Here is a 5,882-nt window from a genome sequence, read left to right on the forward strand (position 1 = left end):
CTACGTAGCCTTGGTTTTCTCTTGCCCCAGAGGAAGAGAACTTGTATGGTAAAATGGCCTTGCATGTGGGGAGCACAGTTAGTAAGGATACAGATCACAATTGAAAAATATCTACTTAATACTGTACACACTAGGACCACATAAGGAAACTAAGTTACCTGAAACCGTGATTGATGACAAGACTAAAAAAAAATTTCTGGTGTATGTATGCAGATCATAGAATGAAATGATCCTATTTAGATATATAGTAAGCCATACCAGGGAAAACGATATCATATGTTATGGCAAATATGATGACCTTTGGATAAGGTAAGACCAAAATTTCATTGTAAAATTCATGGTTCTAGCTCGTACCGGTATCAGCTGTATAAGATGACACCCAAGCTACCAAACCATTTGTGGTGAGATTTAGGTCAGTAAGTTTTAAATAGATGATATGGTGATAGACCAGCTAAATACCTTGAAAGTAATTATAGTAATTATTTCCTTGAGTTTCACTAACTGGAAACCTGCACCCTTACAGTAGCTGACACTGGTCCTGGAGCCTTTCCATAAATCTCTTTGGGATGAAATATTGGATTGATGTCACTGTTTGCAGTGGTCATTGGGCCTTTCCATAAATCTCTTTAGGACGAAATGTTGGACTGTGGTCATTGTTGGCAGTGGTCATAGAGCTTTTCCATAAATCTCTTTGGGACGAAATGTTGGACTGTAGTCACTGTTTGCAGTGGCCTTTGAGCCTTTCCATAAATCTCTTTGGGACGAAATGTTGGACTGTAGTCACTGTTTGCAGTGGCCTTTGAGCCTTTCCATAAATCTCATTAGAAAGAGATATTAGACTGTTAGTATGAAAGAGGCGGCTGCTAATAAGTCTTTAATAATAAACACCACAAGTGATGACGGAGCCTTTATTAGTATGACATTTCGCTTGTTACAGCTTTTTCAAATACAGTCTTGTGTATCACGACTAAGTACTTCAAAAAGCTGTAATAAGTGAAATGTCGTACTAATAAAGGTTCTGTCCTCGTATGGTGTTTATTGTGATAAACTTATCAGTGTTGCATTAATGTGGGATTGTTCCAATGTCATGCATACACACATATACCAAAGGCTTTTTTCCCCCTTATAAGGGAGGTAGCCAAAAAACAAATGCATAAAAACCATTCCCACCCATTCCATCCCCATCACACTTCACTCCCTTCCACCCTCTTCCCTTCCTTTTATCTTGGCACCTCCTGGATGACAGGTCATACTTGGAGTGAAGCAGTAGGCATTTGTCAGTTCTCTGTATGTGAAAAGGTGGATTGAATAGAGTTGAAATTGAAAGATCCTGGGCCCAACCTGTCAGATGAGTGCCAACCCCTCAGGGTTGCACCTCCAGATAGGGTAAAGGTGCGGACAGGTTTCGAAGATGTGCAGAAGAAAGATGATCTTCTTTAATGTACATTTTGCAGGACACCACCACTTACAGGTACTTGTTGTTGATTCCTCCCAGTGATTAAATAATACCTCAATGTATTACCTGTAAGTTATTTGAATTGTCAGTATGGTATCAGTGAGGCATATGATAAGGTTAATACTATATGTAGACTGCTGTCTATCGTGGTAGTAATTTAACAAAAGTTGTTGACTGATTTGATAAGATACCATACATATCATGTGGTGTTTCCCATCTACGCTTGTCTGATATTCCCAGTAGGATGCCCAACATTACCAGTAATAGTAATGCCATCCCTATACACATGTTTATTGGAAGTGTAATAAACTGATAGATTAAAAATTTGTCATAGGTTCTGGTCTGGGTGTGTTATGGAGTAGTCAAAACGTATTTTGAGTAGAATTTGAAGATCATTTCGAGTAGAATTTGAAGATCATTGCTTAGTATGTGGACTCTAGTGTGATCCACATTTTTGGGAAATTTTTTGGATGCTTCAGGTGTCATCTTATCTCCTGAAATATACAGTACTTAACTGTAAACTTAACTGTAAACACACAAGAAAACATAATATGTAACTTAATCAAATGCTTTGGGTTTGCTTGAGTGTTGGGGCTAGTCTTGTTCAGCATTTCAGATTAGTATAAATATTTAGGCAGTGTATGTAAATAAGTACATACATATGTATTCATATATATATATGTATGTATATTTGTGTGCATGTGTGTGTGTGTGTATATTTGTATGTATGGATGTACATATACACATGGGATATATTTATTTAAATATCTTTTTTCTTCAGCTTTGGTATCACTCTGAGTAGAAGTTGCCCCTGACCCTTTAAAGGGTGAGTTTACAACCCTTAATTAGAGAGAAAGAGAGAGAGAAAAAAAGGGAGGGTGGACAGGACTATTTTCCAATTCAGTTAATTGATATCTATACATAGTTATATCTATGTATGAATGTATATATCAGGGCCGTACCCTCTAGGGGGTGGTGCAAAGAGCAACTGCCCTCCCCAGAATTTAAAAGAAATCTAAATTCCATTTTTCCTGGTAACTACCTCACCAATGTGGAAGTTAAAAAATTGGAAAATTCCAGGGGGGGTAGTTGCCCCCCTGCCTCCCCTAGAGGGTCCGACCCTGATGTATGAATGTACATATGCACGCATACTTTTTTCAGCTATGAAGGATGGTCCCATTTTTAGGTCATCCAGCCATCTTCGTATGGAATGTGGAAGGAAGGGGTATGTACCCAATTGTACTTGCCTATTTATGATTTACATGATCAAGTCTCCTTCACAGATTGCTGTCCCTTTTGATTCCTTTAGTTTAGTTAGACACTGCCCTTTGAACTTAAAAGCTGTAGGTACCTCTCATGTGTTTCAGGATATCACTGATTTACATGTGTTTAGCTGGCTAAATAATAGTAATTATAGCCTTGGGTTTTACTGACTGAAAACTTACAGCCCCACTCTGGCTGGTAGTGGTCCTTGGGTTCTCCCATAGATCTCAGAGAAGAAATGTTGGATTATTGTCTGTGTTGTATTAGCGTGAAGCTGTTTCTCTGTCTCTGGCTTGTATTCGTAGGAGAAAAGCTGTTGCTGGTTGTCAGGACTTGCTGACAGTGAGAGATCCTTGGTCAAGTTTAGAGACTGAGTTTCAGTCCTTTAGTTCTGTAGCTCCGTATGGAGATGAGTGTTGATAGGATTTGATGGCAGGCATGAAGGAGGTAATATTTTCGAATGAATGTCTCACAGGACCACCACGTACAAGTACCTGTTGTTGGGCCCACGTAGTTGAATATTAGAAGAACAACTCATACTTGTAATGTCTCATCTCATTATTTTAATTTTTCTGATTGGCACTGCTGAAGTTGTAATTTACTATAAACTTTTATTTTTCTTGCATATGTTGAAGAGTGGCAGATATAAACAAAAAATCGCTGGGTGTATGTTATCCTTTCAGTCGGCATTTGGTCAACCGTTATGACATATGCATGAGACTGAAGGTATTGGGAATTCCCCTCCCCATAGTTCAGAAAACTATATAATGATAAGGTCAAGATTGGTAAATACTTTGCTTGCCAGAAACATCATCACAAAAGCCAAAAGATTTTATTTATGATACAAATATCTAGTTGCATATTTGCCTTCAACACTCTTTTAGCTAGTCTTTCCTCACTTATTATTATTTTCCATGTGCCCAAACCATCCCAGTATTCATCAATCCTATCTGCCAGCACCCTTTCTACCCCTGCTCTCCTCTTCACCTCCTCTTTTCTCATTCTATCCATCCTCATAACTCCCAACCATACTTCTCAAGCTCCTCATCTCAAACACAAATAAATTTCTCCTTTCTACTTCCTTCACATTCCATCTCTCTGCCACATATAGTGTCATAGGCACAGTCGCTCCTTCGTATAGTCTTCTCTTTGCATCCATCCCCTGATACCTATTTCTCATAACGTTTTTCATTCCCCCAAGACGTTTACTCGGTTCCCTCACTCTACAGTCATCCCATCTACCAGCTGAAGTTCAAGTGCTACATGATCTCTTTTCCTAGGAGGCATATAATACTTTAAAAGAGTTCATAATATTGCATTCTTTTATGGAGTGTATCTCTTTTCCTGTACAATTATGTAAATACACACAGTGAGGTAAATACAGTTAGATAAATACACACTCAAAATTTGGTAAATACTGTTAGTTAAGTACACACAAATATATATGTTCTTGAATATGCACATAATTTTTCTTTCTTTTTCTTTTCTCTTTTTTTTTTTCTTGTTCTCTATCTGCTGGAACTGGCAAAGTGTATATATATATATATATATATATATATATATATATATATATATATATATATATAATATATATATATATATATATAATATATATATATATATATGCTAATAAGAACATGGGTATGTGTGTTCACGTATGCAAAGTAGACCACTTGGAAAAAGAAACTAATGAAACAGAGCGCTTTTGTATATTACATCTTCAGTGCAAAAAGTACATAGTTGATAGAAATACATAGATTATATATACTGTATATGAAAAAGGAACAAGGATAGTTTACAAAAGGGTAGAAGACAATTTACCCCCCTGACAGCCCGCCTTCCAGGGGGTAAATTGTCCTCTACCCTTTTGTAAACTGTCCTTGTTCCTTTTTCATGTATATATCTATGTATTTCTATTACTATGTACTTTTTGCACCGAAGATGTAATATACGAAAGCGGTCTCCTTCGTTAGATTCTTTTTCCAAGTGTACTACTTTGCATATATATATATATATATATATCATATATATATACATATATATATATATGTATGTATATGTATGTATATATATATATATATATATAGTTTAATGTCACAAACTCCTTGCTAATGGGAGACTAGGATGGTACCCCTTACAGAGGACTTTGTAGCGTGTAATTTAGTGAACCATGCCTTTGGTTCAACTTTGCTGGTGGTAATGTTTGAACACCCATTCCCTCAACCTTCGCTGCAAGAATTGATGCCCTAACCTGCTGTTTGAATGTTTGTATATCTATGTATACACAATAATTTGTTAACTACTTAAGTATATTTTAAAGAATCTCTTTAGTATTCTACCATAATGAAGGGGTTAATAATATTAGTATATTTTCAGATTCTTTTTCACACGAGATATGTTGTTTGAAAAATGGTCCTGAATGTGAGATAGCCCCTATAAACTGACACAGATTAACTATAATGTTTATGCATCAACTTGACTGGAGTTTTTTGAAGTGAGATGGTGTAATTGTAAGTCAGAACTTGAACTGTTATCATATATATTTATTTATTGCTTTGGGTTGGTTTTGTTTGGTCTCTGAAATGTTTATTGTTTTTAAATTCTCTGTACCAGTTACACCTGTAGAATGTATCTATTACCATTCCACTTAGAATATACACCTGTGATATATGATTACCTTAGAATTGATTAAATTATGTAGATTTAAGTTGAAAAAATAAAGATCTGAACTAGTGAACTACATGTTTGATTATAGATATCCCATTGCTGAAACATAGAATTAATAGTGAGTGAGCCATATTTTTTCCAGTGTAAAACTGCAACCATTTAGGTTGAATTTTATTTGAAATAAGAAAATTATCAGTAATAGTCATAGTGCTATACTTGTTACACTTAAATACTTCGATTCGGGAGAAATGGTGTGTTGTGTGCAGGTGGTAAACTGTATGTGTTTGAATGATGTGCTGCAGGTGTTTTTTTTATGTTCAGTTGGATGTATCTGCTTGATATAACGAGACAGGTGAGTAGAATTGAGGATTCTTATATAGAACTGTGTACCAGTCATTTTCATACAACATTATGGAGAGGAATTTGGTTTCTGCGTGCAGGTGTCATTGGGGTGGTTTTGATCCATCCTGTTATTTGTTTCTTTTGGGGGGCAGGG

This window comes from Oratosquilla oratoria, chromosome 28 (assembly GCF_046742065.1).
Source record: "Oratosquilla oratoria isolate Oo_2021 chromosome 28, ASM4674206v1, whole genome shotgun sequence".
NCBI lineage: Eukaryota > Metazoa > Arthropoda > Malacostraca > Stomatopoda > Squillidae > Oratosquilla > Oratosquilla oratoria.